Source organism: Aquarana catesbeiana, linkage group LG02 (genome assembly GCF_042186555.1).
Source record: "Aquarana catesbeiana isolate 2022-GZ linkage group LG02, ASM4218655v1, whole genome shotgun sequence".
NCBI lineage: Eukaryota > Metazoa > Chordata > Amphibia > Anura > Ranidae > Aquarana > Aquarana catesbeiana.
Window position 1 is genome coordinate 491,170,189 of NC_133325.1, and position 18,388 is coordinate 491,188,576.

Consider the following 18,388-nt stretch of genomic DNA (forward strand, 5'->3'; position numbering starts at 1 on the left):
ACTTCATGGACTTTCCCCAGCAACGGCTAGCTGGAGCGTCCGGAGGTCGCTCCTTCGAGGGGGTTCTGTCAGGAAAGGTCTCCTCCGCTGGTAATATTGATCATTTGGTGTGCAGTACTGAGGTCCACCAGCAGGTGTCTCCTGGCAGTTTGGAGCTGTCAGAAGAGCTTTTTCCTGCTGGTATTCTGTCACCTTTGGGCCGCAGTACTGGCGTCCACCAGCGGAGGAATCCTGGCAGTATGGAGCAGGTATTCCCCTCTGCAGACAGGTGTCACCTGACCTTAATTAGCAGCTGCAGTATAAATACCCGGCAAGTGCACACTCTGGTTGCCCTGGTATTGTCCTTGAGCCCTGACCTGCATCCTGTTACCCTGATTCCTGATTCCTGATGTCTGAACCTGAAGCCTGATTCCTGGAACCTGTTGATCCTGTTTCCTGTCTGTTACCTGAACCCTGAACCCTGAGCCTTGTACCTGACCCGTCCCTCCTGTGATCCATCCATCCTCTCTTGTCCTGTTTGTTTCCCTTCCCAGCTACTGATCTCCTGTTTATGACCCTGGCCTGGCTTGACTACGATTTTGGTACTCCCTTTTGCTACATATGCTGGTTGTGTATTATCACTGTTTGGTTGTTTAGTTTGTTCAATCTGTATTGGTGGTGTGTTCACATGTATATGCATTTACCTTAATAAAATTACTTTCACCTATTTATGTCTGGTTCACTCTGTCGCAGACACACAGTTCTGGTCACATCTGGTATATGACAGTTATGCTATCCCAGACTCCCACCAGGACATGTCACTGGCACCTTAACGACCATATCCTGCTAACCGAGATCTCACACACAAAACTGGCTACAGACCTAAAGGAGTTTTTTCAATTTAACCTGGGGTCAGTTTCAGATTTTTTCACACTGTTGGAGGCGCACAAGGCGGTCTTCCATGGTGCCTGTATCACGGAGGGTTCCCGCATAAAAAAAGATAGAAATAGACTTCTACAGTCCTTGATGGATGCTCTGCAGAAAGCTGAGTGCTGGCTGCTGCGCAAACCCACAGTGTCGAAACTGCGTAGGGTGACCTGCCTCAGGGAACAGATAAAGTCCTTACACCTTGGTAAAGTGGCTAAATCCATACTCTGGAAGAAACAAAAATTCTATGAATTTTCTAACAAGCCACACAGGATGCTGGTTAATAAATTGCGTCCACGCCCCTTCAGCTCTTTTCCTGACTATCTTCTTGGGGCGGATGGGTCTAGAATGCACTGTCCCATGGAGATGACCAGGATTTTTGGTAATTACTATCGCCAGTTATATAACTGCCTTACTCTTGATAATCATTTCAACTTCACCCAAGTGAAATTTGACAAATTTTTCTCTGCTCTCAAACTTCCAAAACTGTCCTCTTCCGATCTGACTGATCTAAATTCAGCTATAACTGCAGAGGAACTTCAAAACATAATTAAAGATCTCCCACTTCATAAATCTCCTGGCCCAGATGGACTACCTTATTTTTATTACAAGACTTATTTGGAAATTCTATCCCCCACATGCTAACTTTATATGGTACCCTACTTAAAGGACAACCCCCACATCCCCAGTTCTCGCATTCATATATTTCAGTTATCCATAAATCGGGTAAAGACCCTTCTGTACCAGATAATTATAGGCCCATAGCCCTTCTAAATTCTGACTACAAAATATTCACAAAAATTCTGGCGTCCTAAATTAATTAACAGGGACCAAGTGGGTTTTGTTTTAAATAGGCACGCTGGGGATAACACCCGTCGCACTATAAATTTGATAGATTTATTGAACAGATCTCCCCGCCAGGCTCTGGTTCTGAACCTGGATGCTCAAAAGGCCTTTGACAGGCTGAGTTGGCCCTATATGTTTTCCAATCTACGTGAATACGGATTAAAAGGCCCTTTTTTCAAAGCTTTAGAGGCCCTGTATTCACAAGTCACAACTCAAGTTCAGATGTCGTCCTTTTTGTCACCTTGCCTCCCCGTGACTAATGGCACTCGGCAGGGGTGCCCTTTATCCCCATTACTCTTTATTCTGTGTCTGGAACCGCTTGCTGAGTCCATACATATTCATTCTGATATTCGTGGGGTGGTGATGCGACAAAGGGAGTACAAGCTATTATTGTTTGCAGATGACATCTTGCTAACTATTACAAATCCATTGTTGTCCCTACCTTCGCTACACAAACTTCTGTCCTCATTTGGTGCTATTTCTGGCTATAGGGTTAACACTACAAAAACTGAAGCCCTTCCTATGCACATACCACCGCATCTTCTATCTCAACTCAAAGACTCCTATCCCTATAGATGGTGCTCCACCTCTCTAAAATACCTGGGAATTCAGATTACTCCCACCTATTCCTCCCTTTACTCGGTAAATTACCCTCCCTTGATTGCAGATATCAATAAGTCTCTACAAAGCTGGACAGGGTACCCCCTCTCCCTCCTTGGCAAGATCAATGTACTGAAAATGTCCATCCTACTTAGACTCTTATACTATTTTGAAACCTTACTGGTTGCTATCCCCCTTCCCCAACTTAAGGCTATTCAGAGAAATTTTCATAAATTAATTTGAAATGGTAAGGCACATCGCATTGCAGGTTCGGTGGTTCTTGCTGGGGGATCTAGGGGGGGCCTAGGAGCACCGGATATTGTAAAATATTATTATGCCTCAAATTTAAGGGCCATTGCCTCCTGGTCCAATCTACAGGCTTCTAGTCACTGGGCTGACATTGAGAAAGGGGTATTATACCCATCCATGCTCCCTAGTCTGGTCTCATATGCCCAATATAGACCCCATTTTCAGACGCCAATGTACGGCTCCAATGAATTTTACAATATCCATATGGCGTAAATGCCTAAAGAAGTTTTCTCTTTCTTCCCCATGTTCTCCTCTTACGAATGTGTTATTTAACCCATCTATTCCTGATAGTTTGTCCTTGGGACGTATTCTCCCTTGGATAAACAATCCCTATTTCAGCTCCAAAATCTGGTCCACTCAGTCTCCCGTAGGTTTCATTCTTTTGATTACCTTCGCAAAAAGTTTGACATACCTCTGCGCCAGTTTCATTTTTATTTGCAAATTAGGCACTTCTTCCACTCTAAGGCCTCAAATCTGTCTATTGAGAAACCCACCCTCTTTGAATATATATGTGCACAGGGCCCTTGCCAGCCACACCTAGTTTCATCCATTTACCACATTCTCCAGGAGTCAAACCCCCTTACTGAGGACACACATTTGTATATGAGAAGATGGGCCCACCTGATGGGTCGGCCCATCAGTTCTCAGATGTGGGACAGGATATGGTCCTCTGTTTTCAAGTCCTCTAAATGTGTTATACAGAGAGAGACATCCATTAAGATCCTCATGCACTGGTACAAGACACCAGAGATCGTACATAAATATGATCCTTCAAGCTCAGCTAAATACTGGTGTTGCAGAAAGGTTGTGGGATCTATAGTTCATATCTTTTGGCAATGTGACCTGATACAGCCCTTTTGGCAAGAAGTGATGTTGTTAATACAGAAAGTGGTGGGGGTGTCTCTACCGCCTGACCCATTACATTACTTATTGGGTCTTCCTTTTTCTGGTATTACTAAAAAAAGTAATAGACTAATCTCTATTCTCCTTGCGGCTTAGAGACTAATTCCTTTATGCTGGTTATCCAATTCCCCCTACCATGGCCTAGACTCCTTCAGCTTATTGCAGAGATTCGTAGAATGGAATATATGACAGCCATAGTGTAGAACACCATACCCCAATTTGACATAATTTGGGATCCTTGGGACAGTTCGGAATATGGAATGCAAATTCAGTCCATTGAGTGCTGAAATCTTCGGGTTCCATTCTCTGACTCTACCTTCAGAGACCCATTTTCATACCACCCGTTCCAGGTATATAGTAGTTTGACTTCCTCTGGAGTTTCTGATCATACTTATACTCTAACTCAGTTTTGCTCTATATGTATGATCTCTGTATATGTTCTTGCTACGCTTATAGGTTGATACGTACTCTTGCATTGAGTTGTACAGCACACTTTTGTGTCCTGTCTCTGTGGACAATTTTATTTTCTTCTTATGTTTTGAATTTTTGTTTTACTCCTGTACTTTACTGTTCTGTAATCTTTTCATTGGAAAAAAACTTTAATAAAAATACAATAAAAAAAAAAAAAAACAGCATGGCACAGTAACTCACAGCACTGCAATAAGCCCCAGGAGTGTGCATTATCCCCAGAACTACACAATTATCCCCCAACTTTGAATAATAATTAACCTCCAGAAGTATAGCAGTCAGTGTGCCCCCTTCAGTATGTAGTTGAGCAGTAAGCAGTATGTAGAGGGGGCAGTGAGCAGTATGCAGTGGGGGCAGCAGGATAGTATGTAGGGGTGGCAGTATGCAGCTGGGCAGTAAGCAGTGGGGGCAGCAGGGGAGTATGAAGTGGTGTCAGTATGCAGCTGGACAGTATGCAGGGGGGTTGCAGAGGAGTATGTAGTGGGGGCAGTATGTAGTGGGGACAGTAGGGCAGTATGTAGTGGTGCCAGTATGGAGCTGGGCAGTATGCAGTGGGGGCAGCAGGGCAGTATGTAGTGGCACCACTGGAAGCAGATGCCTTCCAAACTGTTTGTGTGCAGTGTACTAAGCAGGGTGGGGAACTAAAATATTACAGATGGAATAAAATTTGTTCAGGAGAAAAGCCTCAGCACACTGCACACAAACAGCTTGGAAGGGAACTGCTTCCAGTGGTGCCACTACATACTGCCCAGCTGCATACTGCCACCACTACATCAGTCACTCCCTATGATCTTCCTCCCAGTCCTCTTACATTTTAAGTAAAGCAGCCACCTATGTATATGGGGGAAGTTGGCCACACCTCCTTCCCGCCCACCATCTTGATCAGCCCATAGAGAAGCTGCAGCTAAAGAGAGTGTCTCTACAGGCTGCCAACCATAGGAGACTGGTCCCTGGGCAAAGAAAGCTGGCAGCGGACGACTGCCTATAAGCTATAGGCAGCCCTGGTCTCAAAGATGGGGGTGCTAGCAATATTTTTGAGGGTGCTATAGCCCCCCGAAGCACCCACCTGGCACTGCTCCTGTTGATTATATACAATATTCAAAGTACTGTCTAGTGATTGCCTGGAAAAGTAGTCTGCCACGAATATTAAACCAATAATTGCCTGCTTACAGTCCCTAAAATTGTGTTATCAAAAGTACAACCATCAAAGGAGTTGCCTGGTAAGACTCTCAATTATCCAGGTCAGGGCTGGTGCAAGGTTTTTTCAACACCCTAGGCAAAACCTCATTTTGCTGACCTCCTTGGCTCCTCCCCTGACCCCACCCCCTTTGCCCTGCATTTGTAAAACATGTGACCTACCTGACCACTACACTGACCTACCTGACCACTACACTGACCTTCCTGACACATACACTGACCTACCTGACCACTACACTGACCTACCTGACACATACACTGACCTACCTGACCACTACACTGACCTACCTGACCACTACACTGACCTTCCTACACTGACCATCCTTCCTAGCACCGGCCCTGATCCAGGTCATGGTATAGCTAGTAATAGTTAGTCACATTAAGCTGGATTTGTTCTGTAATGTTGAGGACATTTTGAAACTCATCCACGCAGTTTCTTCTGTTTTAATTAAGAATAAAGGGTTAATAGTGGGTGTGGCGCTGTCCTAAATAAAACTAATAGATACCATATGAATCGCATATAAACCAAATAACCATATGAAAGGTGATCCACTTGAGTGGGGGTGGAAGAGGGGGGAGGGGAAGTGGAAGGGATAGGGAAAATCTCAATTGGCAACGTCCAAAGTGACTGTGCTACTTATATTCAATAAAGTTTCAAAACCACATATAATACGTGACTTGTGCTCAGTGCGGTTGAAATAATATATATATAATACTTATAAATTGTTTGACATAAAAAATTAATTGACATAAAAAATTATTTATCAGACACTTGTAATAAACTGGATGAAATAAACCGTGACTGGTGCTCAGTGCAACATAAGTGATTTTAAACAGTCCTTATAAAATTCTTGGTGTTTCTTTAGACCTAGGCAGGTGTAACCATACATGCATCTGCTGCCTGTATTAATTTTGGTGACCGGGTGCTCGTGTCTTGTCTTGTGATCATGCAGACACTCACCAGCTTCTTTAACCCCTGTGGGGGTAACACGCAGTCACAGTGTATGCCACTGTGCGGCAGTCCTTAGCAATTTCAGCTTCTTTAACCCCTGCGGGGGTAACACGCAGTCACAGTGTATACCACTGTTCGGCAGTCCTTAGCAATTTCTCCTCAGGAGATTTACAGCCTATATGGGGGGGTCTTCTGAATTAGGAGAGGCTGAACCCGACAGGATGGATGGAGAAGAGAAAATAAATAAAAATAAACTTTAAAAGGTGTCTTGAGCGAGGACGAAAAAAGAAAAAAAAAAAAGGTTCTTTTTTCGTCCTTGCTCAAGACACCTTTTAAAGTTTATTTTTATTTATTTTCTCTTTTCCATCCATCCTGTCGGGTTCAGCCTCTCCAGAAGACCCCCCCATATAGGCTGTAAATCTCCTGAGGAGAAATTGCTAAGGACTGCTGCACAGTGGCATACACTGTGACTGCGTGTTACCCCCACAGGGGTTAAAGAAGCTGAAATTGCTAAGGACTGCCGCACAGTGGCATACACTGTGACTGCGTGTTACCCCCGCAGAGGTTAAAGAAGCTGGTGAGTGTCTGCATGATCACAAGACAAGACACGAGCACCCGGTCACCAAAATTAATACAGGCAGCAGATGCATGTATGGTTACACCTGCCTAGGTCTAAAGAAACACCAAGAATTTTACAAGGACTGTTTAAAATCACTTATGTTGCACTGAGCACCAGTCATGGTTTATTTCATCCAGTTTATTACAAGTGTCTGTTAAAAAATTTTTTATGTCAATTAATTTTTTATGTCAAACAATTTATAAGTATTATATATATACTATTTCAACCGCACTGAGCACAATTCACATATTATATGTGGTTTTGAAACTTTATTGAATATATGTAGCACAGTCACTTTGGACGTTGCCAATTGAGATTTTCCCTATCCCTTCCACTCCCCCCCCTCCCCCACTCAAGTGGATCACCTTTCATATGGTTATTTGGTTTATATGCGATTCATATGGTATCCATTAGTTTTATTTAGGACAGCGCCACACCCACTAGTAACCCTTTATTCACCATTTAGTTGTTTCCACTTCGGTGGAAATTACATCTGTGGAGGCAGCAGTCCAGTACTTTATTCCAATTTATTTTCCGTTGTGCAGACACACCACCTAATTCCGTTACTTCTTCTGTTTTAATAACCACCGGGAACATACTCCAGCATTTATATCCATATAAGTAATTCACTCATATCACCAGCTGAACATTTTGGACCTAGAGGACAACAGGGTAGCAAGAAATGTGAAAGAAACTGCTACAGACTTTGTGACACCAAGGGATTACATTATATAAATTGAACAGGGTGTTTCCACAAATTTTCATACCTCTTATTCTGTTCTTGGACAGTGAACATCAGGTGACTGGTCTATTTCAAATTACTGTAGAATGGGAAGATTTGCTAAAAATCTGTGTTTAGGTGAACTAGCTTGCAAAAAAACAAAACACTTTTGTAACCTTCCTAGGACACACACGTCTCTGTTCATAGGTCATAAGCCCAGAGATATACAGTACAAAAAAAATAGCAAGCAGGAGAATAGCTTTTAAGAGTTGGTATTTATGACATCTATTTTATCTAAGGGAAATTATCTGGCTTTCCATTTTCATTCATTGAATTTCAGTTCTTTCAGTCATGGAGGCTTGGCATCACATGCAATTGCCAAAAAGCATGCTCATGCTGGTGTCTGGGTGTCTGGGCTGAAAGTTCTTTAGAAGAATATTGAGGCAAGGTACTGTGATGTTTTTAGAAATCTATAGACAGCCCTTCCCACCAGCCAAGATCTGCCTACAATGCATTGCATAGAGAGGCACAAATTTATATAAACATTTTATTACTAAGACGCTGGGGAGAAGAAACCCAAGATGGCAAAATATGAGCATATTATACTCCAATTTTAGATGCACACTCCCCTTCTTTAGTGTAAAGACACCTACCTATACTCACTGGCCCTGCTCCAGTCTATTGCTCCAAATGCTGCTGGTGTCCTGGTAAAAAATTCTTAGTACTTCTTTGTATACATATGCATGCCCCTAGGCCATCCCACAATGCTACCATCAAAGCCTTAGGGCCAATTGCCATCACACGTGATAGAAACCTTAGCAGATAGCATCTTAAATATCAGATAAACACATGTTGATTATTTTGGAGTTGATTTATTAAAGCTGCAAAAACAGAAAATGAATACAATATGAGATTGTTGCTCATAGTGACCAATCCATTTTTTTGTTTAAAGTGACACTGAACTTTGGTTTAAAAAATATTTTATTCATGTATTCTTAACTCTCATGACCTGAGAATACATAGAAGAACATACAAGAATTACATGAACCTAATAATGGAAAGAACTCACACTAGCTATATTTAACCACTTGCTTACAGGGCACTTAAACCCCCCTCCTATCCAGACCAATTTTCAGCTTTCAGCGCTGATGCACTTTGAATGACAATTACGCGGTCATACAACACTGTACCCAAATTAAATTTTTATCATTTTTTCACCACAAATAGAGCTTTATTTTGGTGGTATTTGATCACCTCTGCAGTTTTTACTTTTTGTTAAAAAAATGTAAAAAACCTGAATTAAAAATTTTTTTTTTTTAATTTTTTTATCATTTAAAACGGGTCATTTTTCTCCTTCATTGATGTACGCTGATGAGGCGGCAGTGATGGGCAATGATAGGCGGCAGTGATGGGCACTGATGGGTGGCAGTGATGGGCAGCACTGCCAGGTGGCACTGATTGGCACTACAGGTGGGCATTGATAGGTGGCACTTGTGGGCATTGATAGGTGGCACTTGTTGGCATTGATAGGTGGCACTTGTGGGCACTGTTAGGTGGCACTGTGGGCACTGTTAGGTAGCACTGTGGGCACTGTTATATGGCACTATTAGGTGGCACTGATGAGGCAGATGTGCCTCTTCCACTTGGGGACCGATGTCCCTCACATCCGAGCCGGTGATCGGCTTTTTTTTCTACTCACGCTGTCAGCATGAGTAAAAAATAAAATGATTACCGATCTTTTGTTTACATCATGTGATCAGCTGTCATTGGCTGACAGCTGATCACATGGTAAGGTCACATGGTAAGATCAGCCGAGTCTCAGTGACTCGGTGATCACAGCGTGCTCGGCGCGTGCCCTGCAGGGCGCGCGCAGGGAGCATGCACAGGGGAGGCTGTCATATGACGGCCTCCCGGGAATTCAGGTCCGCACTGTGGCCGTCATTCAGCCATAGCGCGGATGTGTAGTGGTTAAAGAAAATTATTATTGTTTAATTGCTAGGGTTCTGCATTAACTTATCTCTAGATGTCTTGTAGACATTTAAACATTTTAAAATGCTCCAATTATAGAGAATTATGCAGACCAGTGTTAATTTCGTTGACATTGATTGGACATTCCGACAACAAAATCCTAGGATTTTTTCCGATGTTCCGATGTTGGCTCAAACTTGTTTTGCGTACACACGGTCGCACAAAGTTGTTGGAATTTCCGATCGCCAAGAATGCGGTGACGTAAACCACGTACGACAAGACTAGAAAAGGCCAGTTCAGAACCAAGCGCGGCACCCTTTGGGCTCCTTTTGCTAATCTCATGTTAGTAAAAGTTTGGTGAGAGACGATTCGCGCTTTTTCAGACTTGTTTTCAGATCGTTTTCTGCTGTTCAGTTTGTGCTTGTGGGTTTGTATCTGCTCTTCAGTGCGTGCAGCAAGCTACGCGTGACTTTGATTAGTCATTGTGTTCTTGTTCGTTCGTTACTGTTTTTCAGGTCACTCTTCACAGACCTTGCTATTCTTCAGTGCGTTCTGTTACTTCATTCTGAGCAGCTGACCGTTTTCTAGCCATGTTGCGTATACGTACTCCTCGTAGAGCTTGGTGTTGGGGTCCTGACCTTGACACGAGTCCAGTCCATGAACAGGGTGGGGAGGAGTTCATGGACCAAGAATTGGTTGCTTCAGCGTGACCTGTTCTGTCACATGCCTTTGCTCCGTGAGATCCGTGAGAATAATCCTGATGATTTCAGGAACTTTCTCCAGATGACGGACCCCGTATTTCACCGTTTGTTGGCTTTGCTGACCCCCTATATCAGCAGGCAGGATACCTGCATGAGGCAAGCCATCACTCCGGAGCAGAGGCTCGTCGCCACCCTGCGGTACTTGGTGAGGGGGAGAAGCCTGCAGGACTTGAAGTTCTCAACAGGCATCTCCCCCAGGCCCTGGGGATCATTATCCCAGAGACCTGTTCTGCCATCATCCAGGTCCTGCAGAAGGAGTATATTAAGGTAAGATTTTTATCCTTTAATATCAAATTTTATTGTATTTAATATTTGATAATATATTGTCTTTCTTTCCATATTCCCTAATTACCATGATTGGAATATGCTGTGAATGTCCCCTTTGTTCTCATGCAGGCTGGATTGTTATGTAATTTTTTTTGTCCTTCATACATATATTTGCCTTCACTTACCTCCCCAGCATGCTCTCCTGGCCCTATATTCACCTCATGTAGTCACTTAACAATGTATTTTATCAGCTCCATAGTAGTGCTTTACCCCAAACACCCCCTAAAATGTTTTTTAAATGTGTTTTTTAAATGTGATTGGTGCTTTAAATTCAGGCAGAGTGCCAGAGGCTTTTTTTTGGGGGTCCCCAAATCATTTGGAACCCTCCCTCCCTCCAACTGCTAAGTCAGCTGATACCAATTCTCTAGCTACCGTCAATCATCTATCTGCTGACTTTGCCAAACCCAGACACACTATACCCATCTCTTTTGTGGTCAGATTTATTGATGAATTCCCCAAAGCATGTAGTACAAGGGCCTGCCTGTATACTTTCAAATGGTACTGTTTAAATTTTTTTATACTATTATTATCTTGCTAGGTATTAGCAGAATGTCCAAATGTGCTCAAATGTGTACAATATGTATTTATATCTTTGTATTATGACACTTCTTACCTGTCCAGTGGGCTGCCAATAGTGTAACTAAGGAGGGTCTGTTCAAAGTAATACCCATTATTTAGGCATTCATCTACCAATGAAGTGGAGAGGGTTACCTGTCCAAGAGCTCCCCCCATATAATGTTAGAAATGGCCCATGACAGGGGGGGAGGGGGAATATGATAGGTGTACCTTATACTTTGGTCTTTAAAAATTCCCATTAATAAATGTTATCTTGATGTTGGCCAAGAATGTTTGTGTCTAATCTGCTTTCCATGTTTATGTGCAAAAATACTCATTTATTTTTGTTTTCCTCAACAGTTTCCTTCCACGCCACAGAAATGGCAGACTGTGACCTCCCACTTTGCCCAGCGGTGGGACTTTCCTAACTGCGGAGGGGCAATTGATGGGAAACACGTCCACATTGTCCCACCACCCAACTCGGGGTCGTACTATTATAAGGGGTTCAATAGTATTGTGATGTCGGCGGTGGTGTTGGCTAATTACGAGTTCCTGTATGTGGACGTGGGGAAGAATGGCCGGATGTCCGATGGTGGAGTCATCGCCCAAACAGAGTTTTACAGGCGTCTCCAGAATGGCAGCTTGGACTGGCCACCTCCAGAAAAGAATGTGGAAGTACTCCCATTCGTCTTTGTTGCAGATGAAGCATTTGCGCTGGGGGACCATCTTATGCAGCTATTCCCGATGAGGACCCTCACCCTGGACCAGAGGGTTTTTAATTACCAGCTGGCCAGAGCCAGAAGAGTGGTGGAGAACACATTTGGAATCATGGCCAGCCGGTTCTGCCTATTTCTGACACCCATACATATGACGGAGTATAAACTGAATCATATTATCCTGGCGTGCTGTGTTCTACATAACTTTTTACGTTGGGACTGAGGCCGGAATGATAAATGAAACAACCCTGACAGCGCTTGAAAGTGGCCATCCTGGCTTGCCCTCCCTGAGTGCCTGTGATGTCCGGCTAAGATACCTTGAGTTCTTTGCGGGTAGGGGGGCCATTAATATGCCAGACAATGTGTGAAACCTTTATCAAATAAAAAAACAAATTAGGCAAATCTTTGTTGACATTTACTGCTTGTGTTTGTTTTAGCTGACCCTGACAGAAATGTGGTGAGTCCTGAAAATGGCGTGATTGTGTAACCTTACAAAGCACTGTTGGTTGTTATTTACTAAAGGCAAAGACACTTAGCACTACAAGTGCACTTGAAACTGCACTGAAACTGCACTTGTAGTGCAAAGTGGATTTGCCCTTATTAAACAACCCCCATTGTCACATAAAGCAGCAATTGGAGCACCACAAAAGTGTTGTAGCGTTTAGACAGTTATCCACACATTCTCGATTAACAATCTTTTTAATACCAGCACAATCACATGTGCATTTAGAAAAGGAAAACAAACCAATATGTTTGTTGTATAACAATTTTTGGGGTGGCATTAGAAAAAGTACAAATGTCCATTTAAGATAAAACAGTCATGTTTCAAACCAACAAGAAAGACATAAATCTTGAACTTACACAGTTCACATTTGGTAGAACTTGAAGGCAATATCAGACATGAGTATTTAGGAACTGTGTTTGATATTGCGTTCAGATGGGGTGAAGTCACCCCTGGAAAAGCCAAATTTGGAAGATGCACACAAATAGCCGAATGTCAATATGTGCTAGCTGCCATCACGGGGGATCAAGGGACGTGTTTTGGGGGTGCAACCCTTCCTCACAGCTACTTTATTATTGAGGAAGGGGTTGCACCCCCAAACGCGTCCATTGATCTCCCGTGATGGCAGATAGCACATGTTGGCACACTATGTGCATCCTCCAAATTTGGCTTTTCGACAATTTGCGAAAAAAAATAAAAATTGTAGTGCACCATAAAAGAAAGGGCTTTGGAGGGGTTTTAAACTCTCCCCAAAACATCAATGATGTTTTTATTTTTATTAATAACATCATTGATGTTTTTGGTGATATTTTCCAAGGCAACATTACACGCCATGATCTCCCCAATCAGGATCTGGGCATTTTCCGAGGTGAAAGGATCAGGATCCACAACATCACGATCGCCTAAAAAGAGAGAAACCAAAAAAAAACCAGGTATTATAAATATGTCGGCATCCATCTCTTACCTGAGCCTGTGGTCGCAGACACTCACCTGTTGTGGTGACTAGTTCCACCACGTCTTCCTCCTCCTGCTCTTCTTGTGTTGGGGGTATTTCCCCTTCTTCAAGAGGTGGGGGGTCTCTGGTCTCCTCGGATGAGGGGTGTCCTCCGAGTCTTTTATCCCCTATGTGAAAAAAAAAGGTATACTTAGCACACAGATATTTGATGGCAGAACTAGAAATATGCAACATTGCTTGGAAGTGGGGTACAATTGTCTATTTTGGCTGAGTTCCAAGATGTAGAATTTTTAGTGTCCTTTGTCAAGCTTGAATACTTACCTGTTTTCTACAAGCTTCACAGATGGAGACACCCCTATAGTATACACTGGAGCACCTGTGTGGGCCCCCCTAACAAAAAGGGTGTTCTTGTGTCCCACACTAGTGCACCAGCATCCAGATGTGTAAACAGCTGCTGAGTGTCCTCTCCTTACATAGAATCTAGCTGGCATTTCACTCTAGTAACAAACCCATCTACACAACCAAATTTCATACAAGTAGGCCTTAAAAAATGTGGTCCAATGCATATGGCAAAAACAATGGTGTTTTATAGGCCGAAAGAAAAATGTTTGTTACGAACGAATAATGTGCCCATGAACATGAAAGTTGCCATTTTAAACTGTACAACAGTTCCTAAAAGCACATGGAGCAGCACGAATGTAATAAACATAAAGAATAGGAACACTGGACAACTACTTACTTTTTTGCAGCACTCTCCGGATCTTTCTGTACTGCTCGTGTTCTCTTAATTTCAGGTCCGACCACAGCATTCCTGAGCTGATCATTCGATCGACGTACCCCGAAATTCCGGTGCAGACTCTTGACCACTTTCGCCATGATCTTGGCCTTTCTGACATTGGGGTTGGGGTAAGGTCCATACTTTCCATCATAGTCGGCCTTCTTCAGGATGTCCACCATCTCCAACATCTCCCCAAAGGACATATTTGAGGCCTTAAATCTTCTCCTTCTTGATCCAGAGGTTTCCGGATCCGGGCTTTCCTCCTCCTCCTCCTCATTGCTGTAATTAGCACGCACCTGCTGTGACTCCACCATGTGCTCTTCCCCCACTGCGCCGAACGAAAAGGGGCGGGGAATAGACTAGAAAGAACGTCAGGGGCGGGCGGAGTTACACGCATGCGCAGTGTGTATAAAGCATAACACGTGTGCGTAGTACGTATGATCTGTGAGTGGAGGAAGGAGTATCGGAGGCGCCGATCGTGATAACGAAGGCAAGAGCCAAACTTGGGCATATACTGCTTCTAGATTGAGGCCTATATTGTAACAAGATTAGGAGAGTTTGGCCTGACATTAAGGTTTGTCTTGTGTTGTGTCTTGCAGTGAAAATGGATATCTTGAAAGATAACGACTTTATGGCAATCTTCATTGATATGTTCAGGGAGCTGCCTTGTCTGTGGCAGATAAACCACCCACATTATAAGAACCAAACAAAGAGGAAGGCAGCACTGGATCAATTGCTGGAATTTGTGAAGATGGTGATCCCCACGGCAGACATCACCTATTTGAAGATCCTAATTGGTGGCCTGAGGAGCACTTATCTAAGGGAGCACAAGAAGGTCCAGGATTCCCAGAGATCCAGGGCAGCAGATGACATCTATGTCCCCAGGATGTGGTACTATGACAGGCTGCATTTTCTGGCAGGCCAGACTGAACCCAGGTCATCACTCTCCAGTCTTCCTTCCACGCTTCCTTCCCCCCCAGCTGAGGCTTCTGACGCCCAACCTGGGCCTTCCAGGCAGCAACATGTGGAGGAGACCAGCTTGAGCCAGGTATAGCATTCCTCTAAATATTTCTGGTTGTCCAATCAATGATGTTAACTAGATGTTAGTTTGGAGTACTAATTTCTGATTGTGATTGATGATGCAAAAACTAAAACCATGTCCCTTTTTCATACACAGGGAAGTCTCAGCCAGGAGGAGGCCGGGCCAAGCAAGCTGCCTGATATGCAGGTCCCTCCCCTACACCTGCAAAAACAAAGTGGCAGAAAGAAGAGGAGTACCCTGGAGGAGGCTGCCATAGGCCTCTTTTGGAAGGCTACAGAGGCCCTGAGAAGCCCACACACTGTGGAGGAGGACGTTGCTTGCATAACTGCCTGCAAAATGAGGCAGATGGAGGAGGGCCAACAACTCATGTGTGAGTCCTTAACCACTTGAGCCCCGGACCATTATGCTGCCTAAGGACCAGAGGTCTTTTTCCAATTTGGCACTGCGTCGTTTTAACTGCTAATTGCGCGGTCATGCAATGCTGTACCCAAACGAAATTTGCGTCCTTTTCTTCCCACAAATAGAGCTTTCTTTTGATGGTATTTGATCACCTCTGCGGTTTTTATTTTTTGCGCTATAAACGGAAAAAGACCGAAAATTTTGAAAAAAAATGATATTTTCTACTTTTTGTTATAAAAAAAATCCAATAAACTAAATTTTAGTCATACATTTAGGCCAAAATGTATTCGGACACATGTCTTTGGTAAAAAAAATGTCAATAAGCGTATATTTATTGGTTTGCGCAAAAGTTATAGCGTCTACAAACTAGGGTACATTTTCTGGAATTTACACAGCTTTTAGTTTATGACTGCCTATGTCATTTCTTGAGGTGCTAAAATGGCAGGGCAGTACAAAACCCCCACAAATGACCCCATTTTGGAAAGTAGACACCCCAAGGAAATTGCTGAGAGGCATGTTGAACCCATTGAATATTTATTTTTTTTGTCCCAAGTGATTGAAAAATGACAAAAAAAAAAAAAAAAAAAAAATATTTACAAAAAGTTGTCACTAAATGATATATTGCTCACACAGGCCATGGGCCTATGTGGAATTGCACCCCAAAATACATTCAGCTGCTTCTCCTGAGTATGGGGATACCACATGTGTGGGACTTTTTGGGAGCCTAGCCGCGTACGGGGCCCCGAAAACCAATCACCGCCTTCAGGATTTCTAAGGGTGTAAATTTTTGCTTTCACTCTTCACTGCCTATCACAGTTTCGGAGGCCATGGAATGCCCAGGTGGCACAAAACCCCCCAAAATGACCCCATTTTGGAAAGTAGACACCCCAAGATATTTGCTGAGAGGCATATTGAGTCCATGGAATATTTTATATTTTGACACAAGTTGCGGGAAAGTGACACTTTTTTTTTTTTTTTTTTTTTTTCATAAAGTTGTCACTAAATGATATATTGCTCACACAGGCCATGGGCATATGTGGAATTGCACCCCAAAATACGTTTAGCTGCTTCTCCTGAGTATGGGGATACCACATGTGTGGGACTTTTTGGGAGCCTAGCCGCGTACGGGACCCCGAAAACCAATCACTGCCTTCAGGATTTCTAAGGGTGAAAATTTTTGATTTCACTCTTTACTGCCTATCACAGTTTCGGAGGCCATGGAATGCCCAGGTGGCATAAAACCCCCCCAAATGACCCCATTTTGGAAAGTAGACACCCCAAGCTATTTGCTGAGAGGCATGGTGAGTATTTTGCAGCTCTCATTTGTTTTTGAAAATGAAGAAAGACAAGAAAAAACATTTTTTTTTTCTTTTTTCAATTTTCAAAACTTTGTGACAAAAAGTGAGGTCTGCAAAATACTCACTATACCTCTCAGCAAATAGCTTGGGGTGTCTACTTTCCAAAATGGGGTCATTTGGGGGGGTTTTGTGCCACCTGGGCATTCCATGGCCTCCGAAACTGTGATAGGCAGTGAAGAGTGAAATCAAAAATTCACGCCCTTAGAAAGCCTGAAGGCGGTGCTTGGTTTTCGGGGTCCCGTACGCGGCTAGGCTCCCAAAAAGTCTCACACATGTGGTATCCCCGTACTCAGGAGAAGCAGCAGAATGTATTTTGGGGTGTAATTTCACATATTCCCATGGCATGTTTGAGCAATATATCATTTAGTGACAACTTTGTGCAAAAAAAAAAAAAAAAAATTTGTCTCTTTCCCGCAACTTGTGTCGCAATATAAAATATTCCATGGACTCGACATGCCTCTCAGCAAATAGCTTGGGGTGTCTACTTTCCAAAATGGGGTCATTTGGCGGGGTTTTGAACTGTCCTGGCATTTTATGCACAACATTTAGAAGCTTATGTCACACATCACTCACTCTTCTAACCACTTGAAGACAAAGCCCTTTCTGACACTTATTGTTTACATGAAAAAGCTTTTTTTTTTTGCAAAAAAATTACTTTGAACCCCCAAACATTATATATTTTTTTAAAGCAAATGCCCTACAGATTAAAATGGTGGGTGTTTCATTTTTTTTTTTCACACAGTAATTGCGCAGCGATTTTTCAAACGCATTTTTTGGGGAAAAAACACACTTTTTTAAATTTTAATGCACTAAAACACACTATATTGCCCAAATGTTTGATGAAATAAAAAAGATGATCTTAGGCCGAGTACATGGATACCAAACATGACATGCTTTAAAATTGCGCACAAACGTGCAGTGGCAACAAAATAAATACATGTTTAAAAGCCTTCAAAAGCCTTTACAGGTTACCACTTTAGATTTACAGAGGAGGTCTACTGGAAAAATTACTGCACTCGATCTGGCCTTCGCGGTGATACCTCACATGCATGGTGCAATTGCTGTTTACATATGACGCCAGACCGCCGCTTGCGTTCGCCTTAGCGCGAGAGCAGGGGGCGACAGGGGTGCTTTTTTTTTTTTTTTTTTTTTCTTTATTATTTTTTTGCTTTTTTAATCTTACTTTTAAACTGTTCCTTTCATATTTTTTTTTTTAATCATTTTTATTGTTATCTCTGGGAATGTAAATATCCCCTATGATAGCAATAGGTAGTGACAGGTACTCTTTTTTGAAAAAATTGTGGTCTATTAGACCCTAGATCTCTCCTCTGCCCTCAAAGCATCTGACCACACCAAGATCGGTGTGATAAAATGCTTCCCCAATTTCCCAATGGCACTATTTACATCCGGCGAAATCTAAGTCATGAAATACTCGTAGCTTCCGGTTTCTTAGGCCATAGAGATGTTTGGAGCCACTCTGGTCTCTGATCAGCTCTATGGTCAGCT